The following is a 19264-nucleotide window of genomic DNA, read 5'->3' as shown; positions in this document are numbered from 1 at the left end:
CTAAAAGCTGGGGGAAATAATGGTCAAAACAACCATTTCAGTACTCTAGAATTCTACCAAACGCATTCTGTAAATTGCTTTATGCATCAAAACTGCTCAACACAGTGCAGTTTGGGTGGTTTTTTCCATTGTGGCTCCCTCCTCTGGCACTGTTGGCGCAGTAGTTCAACCAGGGCAGGGCAGCCCAGGAAAACAGCAAGCTTCATTGCAGCTGCTGGAGATGGCTAACAGGATTTGGAGCATGGTCAGTTTAAGTGGCTATCTCAGCAGCAAGCAAACCTAGGGGGCCAGCAGAGCCATTAGTAGGACCTTACAGCCTGTCTGGGGCAAGTAATGGACTGGTCTGCTGGGAATTTAGCAAGATCTGGGTGATGAGACATCTACAGGGGGCCTGACAAACTATCTTAGGCAGACTGGAGCCTTTGCACGTGTGCAGCAGATATCAGAAAAGACCCCAACCCTATCCACTTATCTCTAGGTTACTAAGCCTGTGTATGCACAGAGGAGACACGAGCAAGCCCAGAGGGAAATAAAAGCCAGGGCAGACTTGTAAAAGGCCTGATGTTTGAATGTACGCTCTGGCAGCAAAGCAAGTCAAACATGGCTTGACATGTTTTTGCACAACCTCTGATCAATGTTTTGCTGAATACTGAGCTCTACAGACATAGGGGGGTGACCCCTAGAAAACCAGTCTTAATTATAAAGAAAAAAAATCTGAGCAGAGACATCAGTGGCTGCACAACTGCAGAGAAGACAGACTTCACAGATTTAGCTCAGCTATAAAAAGTGGACAAAATGCATGGACCAGCTATTTGAGGGCTCTGAAAAGAGAGGCAGGAGGACTGGGGAGAAGACCAGAATCTGAGGTACCGCTGAAACGGTGGTGAGTTTACCATTTTTCTTCTTCCAGTATTCTCCAGCCTGAATTAAATGCAGGATGAAACCGGAAGTGAGCACTGCACAGCAGAGAGAGAGGCAGGAGAAGTCCCTTAGTTTTGGCTTGAGCCTAATGCTCAGAGAGTGTGGAAATCCCCCACTATTTTTATTTTTATTTTATTTTCTCTGGTCTCCTGTGTCCAGGCCCCTAAGCAATTTCACGGTGGCATCAGCAGTGGCCAAAGACCTCTGAAGAGCCAAAACTAAGGGAGGGGAACCTTCCTCTCCAGTAGGTGGAGCTGTGGTCCCAGGAGGGTGGGGCCTCCCTCCCTCCCTAGAGGGAAGAACTGGGTAAAGCGACCCCCAAAAATAGTTTATGAACTCCAGGGGTCAGTAAACTTTTCCTGGAAAGGGCCAGGCAGTAAATATTCTAGACTTTGTATACCACACAGTCTCTGTCGCAACTACCCAACTCAGCCATTAGAGCAGGAAAGCAACCAATGCATGAACAAACGAGTGTGGCTGGTTTGAATAAAACTTTATTTACAAAAACAGGCAGTTGGTGGGTTTTGGATCATGGGCTGTAGTTTGCTGGCCTCTGCCATAGAGGAAGGAAAACTTATGTGCACAGCAAAACCTGTCCACGAATGTTTATAGCAGCTCTATTCATAATTGCCCCAAACTGGAAACAGCCCAAATGTCCTTCAATGAGTGAATGTATAAACAAACTGTGATACATTCATACAAGGGAATATACAAACTATGCTGAGTATTGCTACTCAGCAATAAAAAAGAATGGACCATTGATACGTGTATCAACATGAATGATTCTCCAAGTATTACACTGAGTGAAAGAAGCCAGACTCAAAGATTACATACTATGACCTGAGCAAAATTTCCTGGCGATTCCATTTATATGGCATTTTGGTAAAAACATAACTATAGGGACAGAGAACAGATCAGTGGTTGCCAGCGGTTGGGATGAGGGGGAGGTTTGATTATAAAGGAACAGCATGAGGGAGTTTTTTGGGTCTTGAAACTGTTCTGTATACCGATTTCAGTGGTGGTTACATGAATCGATATATATGTTAAAACCCACTGAACTATACACTAAAACAAACCATTTATGCAAATTTTAAATTAATATTCTTCCATGTGGAAATAAAAATAGATTCCAGAAAGACTGAAGTGCTGACTATAAAAATGTTAGAAGATAATATAGAACATTATTAAATAATCTCAGATCTTAGATATAAAATACATATACCATAAAGGGAATATTGACAAATATTACTACACTTAAGTTTAAAATTCCTGCACAATAAAAGATCATAAATAACACTGAAAGATAAGCAACTAAAGAATAATGAAGATTAATATCCAGAATAAAGAATTCCAACCAATCAATAGGAAAAAATTTTTGAAAACCCAATAGAAAAATGGGTAAGTTACATGAATAGGCAATTTATAGAAAAAGACACACAAATGTCCAATAAGCTTAGGAAATTTATGCTCAACCTTAGAGAGATGCAATAGTATTTAGAGACATGCAAATTTAAACAAATATAACTTTTGGTTTTGCTTGATCTAAAGGCCGATAGTATCCAACAATGAAGACAGAGTGTGTAATTGGCAGGGTCATCCACTCATAAACATAAACTGGTTCTGGTTTTTTGGAGGATAATTTGGAAGTTTTATTGAAATTAATACTGCCCCTTTGTCCTAGGAATTCTACTCCCAGAGATTCATTCTCCTAATAAAATATCCACATGTGTACCCATAGAATTATGTACCAGGGAATTTGCTGAGTGTTCCAGTGAAAAATGAGAAGTGAACTATAAGTTCACTGATAGCTTGAGATAAATATGGCTTAGAGAGGTTTCCATATCATATCAATTGGAGGTCTCTCTAAGCCATATTTATTTCAAGCTACATTTTTAATGGAAAAGCAATTTGCAGAAAAATAAGAATATTCCTATAAAAGGAAAAGCACAACTAAACTATATATTTTTCTATGTACAATGTATATGTAAATGCATAGAAAATAGTCTGGAGGGATATCCAGTAAACTGATCCATGGCAGTGACCTCTGGCATGGATTCTAGGATTGGAGTAGGTGGTCAAGTGTAGGAGAGTCATTCCTGATTGGAGCAGGTCAGAAAGCTGTAGGAGAGATTTCTTCAAACAGATGGAATGAATAACCTACTTTTATTATTTGAAAGAATGGACTCTAGCCAAACTATCTGGATTTGAATCTCACTGCCACCACTTACTTGCCTGTGCTTTGGGGTGATGTGAGATAATAGAAAATATGTGTTGGTCTCTGCCCCCACTTCCTGGCACAGGGCTCCTGAAACCCTTGTAATTTCCTGGGTGATAGGAAGGTCTTTTGTTCTAATGAGGTGACTCTAAGTGGGCTCCTGGATGGGGACTGGTCACCAGAAAGACCAAACCATGATTAAAAGCTTGGAATTTTCAGCCCTAACCCCCCATTCTCATGAGAAAAGGGAAGGGCTGGAAATGGAGTTAATGATCGATCATGTCTATGTGATAAAGCTGCCATAAAATCCCAATAGTATGGGGTTCAGAGAGCTTCTTGGTTGTTGAACACATGGAGATTTGGGGAGAGTGATGGGCCCTGAGAGGGCATGAAAGCTCTGTGCCCTTCCCACATACCTTGTCCTACACATCTCTTCCATCTAGATGTTCATTTGTATCCTTTTATAATCAATTAGTAAACAGTAAGTAAACTGTTTCTCTCAGTTCTGTGAGTCACTCTAGCAAGTTAATCGAACTCAAGGAGGTGGTTATGGGAATCTGTGATTTATAGCCGATGGGTCAGAAGCACATGTGACAACATGGGGATTTTGACTGGCATCTAAAGTGGGGCAGGGGGTGGGGGACAGTCTTGTGGGACTGAGCCCTTAACCTGTGGGATCCGACACTACCTTCAGGTAGATAGTATTAGAATTGGGTTAAATTGTAGGACACCCAGCTGGTGTCACAGAGGATTGTTTTGCGGGGGGAAACCTCCACACATTTGGTGACCAGAGGTGTCAGAAGTGAAGTGTTCTGTGTGAGAATAAAGGAGACACGTGGGAGGAAGAGGACGGGGTTTTTCCCTTCACAGAAGAGGGACGACTGGGTGGTTTTTCTAACACAGTCGGTAAGTGGTAGAACTAAGTGCCAAATGAATCTGAAGGGTGAAGTGTTCTGCGTGAGAGTGAAGGGGACACACATGAGGGAGACTGTAGGTTTTACCTATATAGGTGACTTTACTTAAATTTTCTGTGCTTCAGTCTCCCCTAGTATCAAAATGGGGAAACTCAGGTTACCTTTCTCATCAGGTGATTGTGGGGTATGTGTGGAGTACCCAGAGCAGTGCTGGTTACATAAGTTTTTGCTGTTATTATTATCACATAATATGTGGAATATGCTGATAAAATTTACACAGCTGGAAAGGATTCTGAGTTCAATCATTGGTAAGCATACAGAAAACTAAGCCAGACAATTATTAGCTGTAGGAAAAACCAAAAGATGAGCAGGAAATAAAAATAATCAAACTACAACATGGCTCAGCTGTGAATAGTTTAATAGTCGAAATAATAAATACTGACCATAGATCTAAACAAATGACACAACCAATTTAGGAGTGTGGAACTTGGGAAGTGAGATGTATGAAAGATGGCTAGATCCTTATCTTCCATGGTGGAAAGACAAAAGATAATGCCTGCAAGAGAAAGAACTAGCAATATAGGTGTGTAATTTAGAGATGGAGAGGTAATGCAAAAGAATCAATACATGAATTCAAAGTAGTCTCCCCTTTGAGGGGCTGGAAAAGGGCAGAGGAGTCAAGGAAATGCTTTTCTTTTTTTTCCTGGTAACCGGCCTTGTAGAAATTTTTACTAAACGCAAGTGTAACTTTGATATAACGTATAACTAATTTCTGTAAATCTGTAGCTGATTTAATTTCATTTTTTGCTAAGTCTTCTAGTTAGATCAAAGACAAATTTACAGTTTGAACTTGTCCTGGTGTTGATATTCTACCCTCTCCATATTTTCCCTGATCCTAAATTTTATTGTTATTTTGGCCATTTTGCTATACAGAATCTTAGAAAAATCCTAAAATTCAAAAAAAAAAAAGAAAGGCAATAATAAATCGATGAAGAAGTGATAAATCACAGGAACTTGTTCATTTCTGTCCATGTCATGTGACACCAGCCACATGGTGCTCACGCAGCAGGAGGACGGTGATCTGTCTCAGGGGCAGTGATTCCGGAATCTGCTGCTTCTGTGACCCATCTGCCCCTGCCCTGAGGCCCTGGTGACAGGTAGGGCCATCTCCTCACTGAATTCCTGCCCCTAGAGCCCTCTCCCTCCTCACCTCACACACGCTGCCATATCCCTCTGCAGCCAGGGCTGGGGACCACTGGGGAGACCTCCAGTTGTCTGGCATCTTCCTGCTGGGCTTCAGTCCCCAGGCTCTCTTGCTGACAACTCCGTTCTTCCCTGGAGCCTGAGGCCAGGCAGGCTTGTGGACTCAACCAGAGCTTCTGGGGCCAGAAGGAAGATCCTGCAGCCTTCACTACAGGGTCTGGCCCAGGGGCTCCACAGAGACTCTGAGAAACCTGGAAGGACAGTGTCCATGTGGTCAGCCATTCAGCATTTACCCCACAAAATTTAACCATGGACTGGATCGCAGATGGTGTCAAGGAATTACTAACTTTGTTAGGTGTCATAATGGTTTTGCGGTTATGCTAAAGCAAATAATATTTATCTATTAAAGATATATACTAAAGTATTTATGGGTGAAATAATAATGCCTGGGATTTTCCTTAAAAATACTTTAGCAAGGGCAAGGTGTACTGGTGTCTGCAACTCACGTTGCAGTGCCTCAATAGAGAAGATGGATGGGCCTGGGGCTTGGACCTCAGAAGGAGCAAGCAGCTGAGAGCTAGAGTCTTCAAAGCCAAGTTTGGGGCATCTCCCCAAATGTATACCCCACTCAGCCTTCATCAAATTTGAGAAACTAAGTGCACCTGTGGTTTGTTTGTCCCTGGCCCTGATGCCATGTGCCAAGGGCAGGCTTCTGGGGTGGTGGTGATGGTCACGGTCCATCTCATTCCCCAACAGTCTTCCCTGTGGGTACCAAAAGGTAGTATTAGATCTGTACTCCCTAACCGGCGTGAAGGCCAGTGTAACCACTGGCACGATCCAGAGTCCACGTGTTGTTCTGAAAAGTGGGCAGCTGGGGCAGGTGGGTGAGTAGTGCCGGGCTCTGCCTTTTACTGCCTCAGACTTTGGGCCTGTCCCTTCTCTTTGGCCTCCTTGGTCTCCTCGGCCAAAATTGAGGTGGTGAAAGCAGATGAGTTCTGGAGCATTCCTCACCCCCAAACTTGGGCAGCTTTCCCAGGCTTCCAGCAGATCCCAGACGAAGCCCAACAAAGGAGGAGTGATGAATCCTTTTTAAAGAAAGTGCATCTCGACCCACCTGCAAGTGTGGCCCCTTCAGAGCAGACGCATCAAGAGGCCAGCTGGCATTCTGCAAGGGTGCTATTTCTTCACGCTCCTTCCAGATAGATCTTCGGGGGCAGCTTCAGAGTGAATGAAAATGAGCCTGTGCCTTCCTTGTCCCAGGTTGTGAATGACCCACCTCATTTATACACCCTGCATTCCCCTGACTGAGCAGGACCTTTGGCAGAATCCAGGTCTACCTGGGGCAGGTAGATGTGGTGCCAGCAAGGACAGTCAGAGCACCTGTTGGACCCCCAGCTTTGCCACCTAGTGGTTCTCTGGATTCTGGCTGGGCTGGAGCGCAGGAATTTCAGGTTGTGCCCTGGTTAAGAGAGACATGTTGAGCCCTAACACTAGGACTGCAAAGAGGAGTAAGATGTGCCCTGAGCCCCAGCGAAGCTTGTGGACTAGTGAGAGAGATGATCAAGGCGACAGGACAGTGCTGTGATGGGAGCACAGCTGCAGGTTGCACCCAGCCCTCGGGGATGGGAGGCTCCTGGAGGAGAGGGAGCAGGGAGCTGGGGTCTGCGGGGCAGGCCTCCCCCTCCTCTCACCCCACCGAGGACCCTATCAGGAGCAGCCCACCCGCCACTGGGCAGGCTCAGGAAGGGTGGCTCAGTGAGGCTGTGCCTGGGGACGCACAGGCGCTCTCCCATGTCACCATCAAAACCTGCCATCTGGTGATGCCTGACGCTGGCAGGTGTGGGTCTGAAGGCCACACCTGGGCGTGGGGATGCAAAGTTCAGGACTTGTGGCTTGGAGGCCCCATGACCTGGCTTCTTGGCTCCTTCCACCTGCTCATCCTGCCGCCTTCCTGTTGTCCTCTCAGAGCTTGGGGTGCCTCCATCCTGAGCAGAGGGTGGGGTCTCTTACCAGGCTCTCCAGGTGGTTCTGGTACTCAACCCAGGGCAGCGACTGTAAGCCTCACCCTCACAGGACCCTGTGAGCAGAATAGAGCTGGGCCCAGGGGATCAGTGCACACAGCAGGGCTTGGGTTCGAATCGTGGCTCTGCCACTTGGCCACTGTGTGAGCTCCTTGCTGTGCTGATGTCTCTGGGTCTATTTCCCCATGTGTAAGATGACATAACGCACCTACCTATTGGGGCTGCCCCGAGGATGAAATGAGCCAACTCCCATAGCACTTGGCATTCCCGGGTGTGCCTTCAGTGTGTGTTTGCTGCCTCCGCTGTCTGCTGAGACATGTGACTCGGGTCTCTTCTCCCATTCCCAATGACATGGGGTCTTTTACAGCTTACATCTACAATTTGTAATGTTTACAAGTATTAAATTCCCATCCACTCTCAAAAGAAAAAGATGGATTGGTGGATAGAGGGATGGAGAGATGTTAACTAATATAACAAAATGTTATACAGATAAAGCAAGCTATTGAAAAGTAAATATAGCAAAATGTCAATTGTAGAATCTAGACAATAGGTACATGGGTATTCATTGTACACTTCTTTGAACTTTTCTGGATGTTTGAAATTTTTCATAATAAAATGTTGGGGGAAAAACTCTAACAAAAAAGAGTTCACAGAATATATGAAACAAAAATGGCAAATTGATGATAATTGTTAGAGCTGTGTAACAGTTCATAGGTGCTCATTATGCCATTCTCTCTTATTTTGTGTATGTTTGATACTTTCCAAATTACCAGGATTTTACAAAATTTTACTGGGATGAAACTTGAGGACATTATGCTAAGTGAAATAACCCAGTCAAAAAGAAAAATACTGTGTGATTCCACTTATATGAGATACCTAGAGTAGTCAAATTCATAGAGACAGACAGTAGAAAGGTGGTTGCCAGGGGTTGGGAGGGGGGGAGTTGAGGCATTGGTGTTTAATGGGTACAGAGTTTTAGTTTTGCAAGATGAAAAAGTTCTGGAGATTGGCTGCACAATGATGTGAAAATACTTAACACTACTGAACTGTACATTTACAAATGGTTAAGATGGTAAATGTTGTGTGTATTTTACCACAATTAAATTTTTAAACATTTTTTGATTTACTGGGCAACTATATTGTGGGGGCACTTGATCTAGGCCTAGAATTGAAATTTATTAATTTTACTCTAGATAAAATATGCAAAACTCAGTGAATATCGACTCTACATTTTAGTCAGTATGCAATCCTGGAAATACCGTGAAATTCTGAGTAAAATTAATAAATTTCAATTCCAGTTCTTCCTCTTTTTATGTGCGAGAATAGAAAGAAGTTATTTCATTTTCACTTACCTTACCTTAAAGATAAGTATGAAAATTCTTCTCGGTAAATCAAAGATATTTTTAGACAAAGAGTACAGAGAATTTACCATCAATGTTCTGGACTTGAGGAAAATATTCAACAAAATTCTCTAACCTTAGAATAGAAATCTCAGAATAGGAGGAAAACAGTATCAAGCAATGACTTTTGCAACATAAGCATAAAATGGAAGATGACTGGGCATTCAGGATAAATATTCTCTACTATAAGGGAAAAACCAATAATAGCCCAGGGCTTGCATATTTTTTTAAAGTAAAATAAAATATAGATACAAAATGCCATATGACACAAAAGTATAGCTTAATGGGTTACAAGGCAAAAACACCCTTGTAACTGCTACTGAATTCAAGAACTTTGTCACTCATCCCAGAAGCCCCAACCAATTTCAACCCACCAACCATTACCCTGACTTTATAACAATTACTTTCTTGCATTTCTTTATCATTATATCACACAAGTGCACATCCTAAACATTGTAGTTTAGTCTTGCCCGTTAAAAAGATTGTTAGGTTTTTAAAAATATTTATTTATTTTGGCCGCGCCAGGTCTTAGTTGTGGCATGTGGGCTTCTTAGTTGTGGCATGCATGTGGGATCTAGTTCCCCGACCAGGGATCAAACCCGGACCCCCTGCATTGGGAGCATGGAGTCACACCCACTGGACCACCAGGGAAGTCCCAAATTGTTAGGTTTTTAAAATCTCTTTTACTCTCAAGTTTCTCACTCAAGTCTGGATTTTCCACAGTCTAGATTTGAGTAGTTGCACACATGTGGTGCGGTGTATAGAAAACCTACATTACTCCTCCTACATATGTCTCCTGTACTCTCACACTACTGCCACACTCACACTTCTGACCCCAGATATGTGGGGTTTTTTTCCCACACCAAGCAATTCTCTGCAACACCAGCCAGATGTCCTATAATTTAACTCAATTCTGACACTATCTACCTGGAGATAGTGTCAGATCCCACAGGTTAAGGGCTCAGTCCCAGGAGACTTCAGATGCCAGTCGCATGTCCTCAAGTCCAGCTATGGATTGGAGGTTCCCATGACCCCCTCCTCGGATTCGATTAATTTGCTAGAGCAGCTCACAGGAAACCAGTTTACTCACTGCTTACCAGTTTATTTTAAAAGGATGTGATAAAAGATACAGATGAACAGCCAGATGGAAGAGATGTGTAGGGCAAGGTATGTGTCAAGGGGCGCTTCCCTGCCCTCTCCCAGCACCTACACATGTTCACCAGCCTGGAAGCTCTCTGAACCCCGTACTTTTGGGATTTTTATGGAGGCTTCATAACATAGGCATGATTAATCATTAACTCCATTTCCAGTCCCTTTCCCCTCTCTGGGGAATGCAGGGTAGGGCTGAAAATTCCAAGCTTCTAATCATGACTTGGTCTTTCTGGTGACCAGCTCCCATCCGGGAGCCTACTTAGAGTCACCTTATTAGAACAAAGGATACTGCTGTCACCGAGGAAATTCCAAAGGATTTAGGAGCTCTGTGTCAGGAACCAGGGTCAAAGATCAAATATTAGAACATAAGATGCTCCTAGCGCTCTTATCACATAGGAAATTACAAGGGTTTTTGGAACTCTGTGCCAGAAACTGGGAACAGAGACCAATATATATTTTTTTCTGTTATTTCACATGCAGTTCAGCATATTTCTCGGTATTCTGTTTCCTGCAAACTGACAGATGAATACAGAGGCCAGTCTGGTTCGAGTTTGATCTCTTTAGCAAGACTTCAGGTAGCGGTGTGTCCTCTCATCAGGCGCACATAATGTCTGGTTGTCATTCTTTTTGTGATGTTAGCAGCTGAGATGCTCAAAGCCTAGATCCATTCAATGGTGGTTGCAAAATGGTGATATTCAAATTATAACAATTCTTTTTCATTTATTAGTTGCAATACATTTTATAGAGATGCTTTCACTCACCTGTCATTTGGTTACTGATGCTACAGTTCATATAGGAAAGGCAGGACAAATGCTTCATTCTTTTCCTTTTATTTACCAGTTTTCAAGAAAATGACTTGGTTCCCTATCATCCTCGAAAGGCTACTACTTTATTAAAGATCATTCTGCCCCATTTGTTTATTTTTGTTTTTATTTCCCTTATTCTAGGAGGTGGGACAAAGAATTAATCTCCAAAATATACAAGCAGCTCATGCAGCTCAACATCACAAAAACAAACAACCCAATCCAAAAATGGGCAGAAAACCTGAATAGACATTTCTCCAAAGAAGACATACAGATGGGCAACAAACACATGAAAGGATGCTCAACATCACTAATCATTAGAGAAATGCAAATCAAAACTACAATGAGGTTTCACCTCACATGAGTCAGAATGGCCATCAACAAAAAGTCTACAAACAATAAATGCTGGAGAGGGTGTGGAGAAAAGGGAACCCTCCTGCACTGTTGGTGGGAATGTAAATTGATACAGCCACTATGGAGAACAGTATGGAGGTTCCTTAAAAAACAAAAAATAGAACTACCATATGACCTAGCAATCCCACTGCTGGGCATATACCCTGAGAAAACCATAATTCAAAAAGACACATGCACCCCAATGTTCATTGCAGCACTATTTACAATAGCCAGGACAAGGAAGCAACCTAAATGTCCATCAACAGAGGAATGGATAAAGAAGATGTGGCACATATATACAATGGAATATTACTCAGCCATAAAAAGGAATGAAATTGGGTCATTTGTAGAGACGTGGATGGACCTAGAGACTGTCATACAGAGTGAAGTAAGTCAGAAAGAGAAAAACAAATATCGTATATTAACACATATATGTGGAATCTAGAAAAATGGTACAGATGAACCAGTTTGCAAGGCAGAAATAGAGACACAGATGTAGAGAACAAACGTATGGACACCAAGGGGGGAAAGTGGCGGGGTAGGGGTGGTGGTGTGATGAATTGGGAGATTGGGATTGACATATATACACTAATATGTATAAAATAGATAACGAATAAGAACCTGATGTATAAAAATAAAATTAAATTAAAAAAAAAAGATGTGGCACATGTATACAATGGAATATTACTCAGCCATAAAAGGGAATGAAATTAAGTTATTTGTAGTGAGGTGGATGGACCTAGAATCTGTCATACAGAGTGAAGTAAGTCAGAAAGAGAAAAACAAATACCGTATGCTAACGCATATATATGAAATTTTAAAAAGTGGTACTGATGAACCTAGTGGCAGGGCAGGAATAAAGACGCAGACCTAGAGAACGGACTTGAGGGCACGGGGGGCGGGGGAGGGGAAGCTGGGATGAAGTGAGAGAGCATCACTGACATATATGCACTACCAAATGTAAAATGGATGGCTAGTGGGAAGCAGCCACATAGCACAGGGAGATCAGCTCGGTGCTTTGTGACCACCTAGAGGGGTGGGATAGGGAGGGTGGGGGGGAGGCTCAAGAGGGAGGGGATATGGTGATATATGTATACGTATAGCTGATTCACTTTGTTATACAGCAGAAACTAACACATCATTGTAAAGCATTTATACTCCAATAAAGATGTGAAGAAAAAAAAAGATCATTCTGAATTCACTAATTTAAACAGATTAGATGGATTTCAGTCAAACTGCAATTATTATCTTCTCGAAGCTCAAATTGTCTCGTCTGTGGCCAGTGGGAGACTCCTGAAGCTGGCTCCCGGGTCCTTTGACCGTAACCCTAGTAGGCCTTGAACACTTCCTCACCATCTGTTATGAGGACAAGATTCCAGGGTCATCTTCTACATTTCCAGTCCCAACTGTTTCTCCAAGAAATGCTGGTTTCTTTTCATGAGAAATGTTGTTTCAAGGCCACAATCTGGGTGCCAGGGTTGCTCATTACTACTGAGTTGGTCACTGTTTCTAGGCCTCTTCAGCAGACAGATGCTAGAAAGGGCACACACACGTACACACACACACACACATTTTTTTTTAAATAAACCATCTTGTGAGATCATACTGATATTTGCAATTCAAATTCAGGAATATAAGTTGGTTTCTTGGTTGTTTTTTGTTTGTTTTTACTTAAGCTCTTCTATTGTATCTGTCTCTCCTTTCTTCCACACCAAAAATATAGGTTCTCAAAGATAAAGAGGATGATAGAACTAGAATATCTCATAGTTATTCATGTACTCTATCCCACTGTGTTAGGGGTTCCCAGGATCACCTCACATTTGATGACTTGCTAAAAGGACTGACAGGGTTGAGCATATAATTGTATTCACAGTTAAGTTTTATTACAGCAAAAGGATATGTGACAGAATAAATGGGCAAGGGGAAAAGACACAGGCAGAGTCTGAAGGATGCCATGCGCAGGCTTCCTTATGCTGTCTCCCTCCCTCTGTGGGTCGTATAGAGCTCGCTGTTCCCTAGCAACAAAAACACAGCCACACATGTGTGATGTTTCTGCCCAGGAGGCCATTAGAGACTCAGTGCCCAAGGTTTTTACTGGGGGCTGTCGCTAGGCACTCTCTGCCTAGCATGCATCAAAATGCCAGCCTCTTAGAAGGAAAGCAGACGATGTAAACCATGCTGTTTGCATAACAGACTGGGCAAGTGAGCCATCCTTATCAGTTCAGGAACAGTGGGAATGCTCCCCAGATGCAAGTTCCCAGCCAAGGGCCAACTTTGCAAGCAGGCCTTTCAAAGGATAGCGGTCTCAGGCCTGCTCTGTTAACCCCTTTCTGACTAGTGCACCCTTTGGCCCTTGACCAAGACAACTGTACAGCAAAATTATCAGTAGGACCGCATGCAGCAGCATAAGACCAACCTGTGGTATAGCCTCAGTGATACCTTCTAGAGGTCTTAGATTTCACCAGTTAAAATAAATCCCATTAACCAAAAAGATCTATCTTAGAAAGCCAAGTGGCTTCCTAAATCTCTCTCTCTATTTTTTTTTTTGGGGGGGACTGCGTTGGGTCTTCATTGCTGCGCGCGGGCTTTCTCTAGTTGTGGCGAGCAGGGGCTACTCTTCGTTGCAGTGTGTGGGCTTCTCATTGCGGTGGCTTCTCTTGTTGCAGAGCAAGGGCTCTAGGCGCGCAAGCTTCAGTAGTTGCAGCATGTGGGCCCTAGAGCGTGCGGGCTTCAGTAGTTGCGGCACATGGGCTTAGTAGTTGTGGCTCGTGGCTCTAGAGCACAGGCTCAGTAGTTGTGGCGCACGGGGCTTAGTTGCTCCGCGGCATGTGGGATCTTCCCGGACCAGGGATCAAACCCATGTCGCCTGCATTGGCAGGCAGATTCTTAACCACTGTGCCACCAGGGAAGTCCTTAAATTTCTATATGAACTTTTTCTGGCCTGGCTCGTGGCAATGATTCAGGCACAGCACCCTGTGCTCAATAAGCTGAAGCTGACCTGAAAGTTTTCCAGGCTGAGGTTGTGTAGGGATATTCAGGGCTCTCACGCAGGAACTGCACTCCCAGAGGGCACACGTCGCACCCCTGGAAACAAAGAGCTCACAATTGTTAGGTCACTCCGAACAGGATATACATCAGGCAGGCAGTGCAGCTCCCCGGGGTCCCAATGGGGCCTCCCACCCAGGGACCTTCCATCTAGAACTCCCTGTCCAATTTGAATAATTCATTTGAGGTCTTGGTCTCAGGACAGACATTAGTAAGACAGAACGAGCTAACAGGGCCCCCAGTGTGGACTCCCAACTTGGAGCCTCCCGCCCAGTCCAATCCAGATAACCCAGTTTAATCCTTGGTTAGAGGGACTGCCTGAAGGCAGCCGGTTTCCATCATTTGGCCTATCCTGTTCATCCCTCTTGTGGACTACAGCTGGAGGTGCCCTGCGGGTAAAGTGCAGGAGCTGGGGCCACCCCTGCGGTCCCATAGTCTGAGCTCTGTCAAGTGTGAAGAGGAGACTCAGCAGACAGTCTGCATTCAAAGTGCTCACAGCAGCTTGGAAAGGAAACACCATGGGGCATCTTTCTTCAGGAAGAAGGGAAAGCTTCCAGGAGCAGTTCAGAAAAACAAAGCTCATTAACGCCCTCTCTACTCTCAGGCTTTTTCTATATTTCTCCACAGTTGTGACATCAGTGTGTCTCATTCAGTAATCATAATCTGACATTTCCCAATCACTCTCCTCCAGACCTTTTGTCTGGAAGGGTTCTATGCAAGAAGAAAACCCATTTTCCCAGGGAAACATTTTTTTACAATTTAACCAGAAAGACACATCACTTTCAGGAATCCCTCAGGAAGAATCCTTAACTTTCCATTGTTTTTCAAAATGGGTTCACATAACCTCCCACTCCTTTAACCTTAAACATTTCCCCAGTGAGTAACCTGGATAAAAAGCAATCCCTTGTTGGGAACAGCTGCATTTAATAATCAAACGCCTTCTAAAGTCTGTGTAGCAAGAGAGAGATGAAGGAAGTAGAGTCAGGCTATCAGTTCATTGGCACAAACTGCAAATCTTTTGGAAAGTGGAATACAGCAACTCAACAGCAGTGAAACATCGCCAAGCGGGGGCGCCAGTCCCATCTGTGGGGAGTTGGGGGGAGGGGTCACACTCCCTGTGCTGTCCTTGCAGCTTTCAACAGTAACCACAAGTTAGCCCCACAATTATTCTCTGTACCAGAGATATGGAGCCCATGGGCAGCTCAGTTTCAGAGAACAAGCCCTTTCCCGTCAGCATTTGTATGATGATCAAATATCATATTCACTCAGCATCCATGATATTTTAGTAGACACCCACGGAGGCTGTCTGAAATAGACAACCATTCCAGAATCTGAGTTCTGTTCTTCGAGATGCGCTTTCAGTTCAGCACAGCTCACAGTGAGGCTGAAACAGCTGCAGAAGACAGTTTCAGGTTTCAGCTTAGAGCCAGGCCTGGGGAATTAGGATCTGTGAATCCAGAACTTTTTAGAAGCCAGCGGCTTTTCTTCAGTAGCAGCAAAGCCTAGATGAGGAAGGGCCAGACAACTGTGATCTCAATCTAAGTGACAAGCAAGTCTTTCTTAAAAGCCCCCCACACACACACCTATTTTTTAGTAGAAGTGGTTAGGATGAACATCATTATCTTTTTTTAAATTTTAAATTGAAGTATAGTAGATGTACAATATTATATGTTACAGTTGTACAGTATAGCAATTGACAATTTTTAAAGGTTATACTCCATTTATAGTTATTATAAAATATTGGCTATATTCCCTGTGTTGTACAATATATCCTTGTAGCTTATTTACACCTAATAGTTTTTCTCTCTTATTCCCCTACCTCTGTACTGCCCCTCCCCCCTTCCCTCTCCCCACTGGTAACCACTAATTTGTTCTCTATATCTGTGAGTCTTAAAAGCCCTTTTTAAAACTTGAAGTATAGTTGATTTACAATATTGTGTTAGTTTCAGGTGTACAGCAAAGCGATTCAGTTATACATATACATATTTCTCAGATTATTTTCCATTATAGGTTATTACAATTTATTGAATATAGTTCCCTGTGCTATACAGTAGGTCCTTGTTGTTTATCTATTTTATATATAGTAGTGTGTATCTGCTAATCCCAAACTCCTAATTTATCCCTCCCCCACCCCTTTTCCCCTTTGGTAACCATAAGTTTGTTTTCTATGTCTGTGGGTCTGTTTCTGTTTTATATATAGATTCATTCCTATTATTTCTAAAAGCCCTTTTTATCTTGTCAGTTTTAGAGTCCAAACAGACTCACTCAAAAATATGCATACTGGGTGGAAAACCAGCGGCCTCTACAGGCCAGACAGTTCATTTCCACAAGAGTACACTAGCAAACTAAAAGCTGGATTTGAAATCTCCAAAAGTACGTTTCTATCTGGAGATTGCATCTATTTTCATGTTGTCTCCCTTTTCCCGGAGGCTCCATTGGTAAAAATCATTCATTACGGGGTCTTGTTCTCTTTTCAATAGTCAAATAGTTTAAATTGCAATCGCAAAAAGCAAGGGAACTATGATCCACTAACACTTTTTGTTTTTCCTTTGCAGCTTTCCCTGTCAGGATGATCTGTCTAGCACTGATGAAATGAAGCATATAACATTTTATATTAACTTTTATCATATGCCTGGATGCGATAGCCATAAATACAAAGTCTTTTAAAAATTCCCCTCTTGAACCTGGAACATATTATGCTTAGTGAAATAAGTCAGACAAAAAAAGACAAATGCTATATATTATCACTTATATGTGGAATCTAAAGAATAAAACAAACGTGAATAGAACAAAAAAGAAGCAGACTCACAGATATGAAGAAGAAACTCGTGATTACCAGTGGGGAGAAGGAAGGGGGGAGGGGCAAGATAGGGGTAGGGGATTAAGAGGCACAAATTACTATGTATAAAATAAATAAGCTACAAGGATATATTGTACAACACAGGAAATATAGCCAATATCTTATAATAACTTTAAATGGAGAATAATCTATAAAAATTTTTTTTAAAATTTTATTTATTTATTTATTTATAGCTGTGTTGGGTCTTCGTTTCTGTGCGAGGGCTTTCTCTAGTTGTGGCAAGCGGGGGCCACTCTTCATCACGGTGCGCGGGCCTCTCACTATCGCGGCCTCTCTTGTTTCGGAGCACAGGCTCCAGACGCGCAGGCTCAGTAGTTGTGGCTCACGGGCCTAGTTGCTCCGCAGCATGTGGGATCTTCCCAGACCAGGGCTCGAACCCGTGTCCCCTGCATTGGCAGGCAGACTCTCAACCACTGCGCCACCAGGGAAGCCCTATAAAAATTTTGAATCACTATGTTGTACCCCTGAAACTAATATAATACTGTAAATCAACTATACCTCAATTTTTTAAAAAGTGGGAAAAGGAAATGATCAGACCACACACACACACAAATCCCCTTTTTCCTTCAAACTGTAAAATCAGCATTTATGTGGTTAACATTACAGCTGCCTAGAGAGCCAGGCTGCAACTTAAGGAGGGGCTGCAGTGGAGCTGAGGCAGCTGCTAAGCTGAAGAAAAACTAGAGTAGCTTTTTATTGTTTATTTCACTCGGTTATTTTTTTTCTCCTGGTTTATCTAAAGCCTTGCTCCAGCCCTGGGACCTGATTTAGCTATTTTCCTTCCACTTGGAAGAGAGAGCAACACAAACTTTTAACATTTTTGGTACGCCCAAGGCCCGCCTTCAGGAATTTGGGGACACTTCCCGTCCTACCTGGAGGAGACAGCAACTACAAACTGATTTTTATTGTCTTTAGCTTATACAAAGCTCATTTGGGGAGAATATTAGGGCCCTTTCTCCTTCCACTTGGAGGAGAGAACAAAAACCAAAGCCATCAGCTGAGCTGCTCTTTTTCCTCCTTTTAGGCAGCGTAGCCAAGAACAGCCAGGGGATGGAGCAAGCCAACTCCTATGGCTGGATTTATCATTCTTCAAATTCCAGAGGGAATTTGCCTCTCACAAGAGATGGCAGCTCAGTTGCTGCAGGTAACCCCATAGCCATCCAGTCACCAGGATTTTGTCACCCCCCCATCCCTTTTTCTTTCTCCTTCCTAAGTAATGCTGTAGCCATATTTCAGTGAGTCAGTGTTGTTCTAATTGAGTCCCACTACTGCCACCACATCCGATGATTCGCTGCAAGAACTCATAGGACTGGGGATATAGTTGTATTTGCAGCTAAGGTTTACAACAGCAAATAGATATGTGGTAGAATCAGCAAAGGAAAAAGACACAGGAAGATGCCATGCACAGGTTTCCTTATGCTGTCTCTCTCCCACAAGGGGTCACACAGATCTTGCTCTTCCCTCAGCAACAAAAACAAGCAATACGTGCGTGCGTGATGGTTCTGCCCAGAGAAGCCAATTAGAGACTCACCGCCCAAGATCTTTACTGGGACTTAGTCACCAGGCACCCTCAGCTGAGTATGTACCAAAATTCCAGATCCCCAGAAGGAAAGCAGATGTTTGACATAAACCACACTGTTTGTACAAACAGTCTAGGCATAGTGAGCCACACTTTTCAGTTAGGGAATAGTGGAAACTTTCCTGAAATCCAAGTTCCCAGACTCCAGCTAAGGGCAAACCTTGTGAGCAGGTCTTTGGAGGGAGAGCAGTCTCAAGCCTGTGATGTTAACTCCTCTCTGGGCACACAGGCGTTATTCAGTCTCAGAATAACAAGACTAATACCACTACCACTGATATAATTACCAAGAATAGTTTATTTAATTAAAAAAATTTTTTATTGAAGTATAGTTGCTTTACAATGTTGTGTTAGTTTCTACTGTAGAGCAAAGTGAATCAGCTATACATATACATATATCCCTTCTTTTTTGGATTTCCTTCCATTTAGGTCACCACAGAGCATTGAGTAGAGTTTCCTGTGCTATACAGTAGGTTCTCATTAGTTACCTATTTTATACGTAGTGTACGTGTCAATCCCAATCTCCCCGTTCATCCCACCCCCTTTCCCCCCAAGAATAGTTTAAAAACATGAATATATTCTCACTATTCTCTCCCAATATTTTCATGGTTGTACTATATCTACATTACCTGAGCCATTACATTCTTTTTTTTAAAATTAATTAATTTATTTATTTTTGGCTGAATTGGGTCTTTGTTGCTGCACCTGGGCATTCTCTAGTCGTGGCGAGCAGGGGCTACTCTTCATTGCGGTGCGCGGGC

The sequence above is a fragment of the Eubalaena glacialis genome, chromosome X (assembly GCF_028564815.1).
Source record: "Eubalaena glacialis isolate mEubGla1 chromosome X, mEubGla1.1.hap2.+ XY, whole genome shotgun sequence".
NCBI classification, from domain to species: Eukaryota; Metazoa; Chordata; class Mammalia; order Artiodactyla; family Balaenidae; genus Eubalaena; species Eubalaena glacialis.
Note: the sequence above shows the minus strand (reverse complement) of the source record.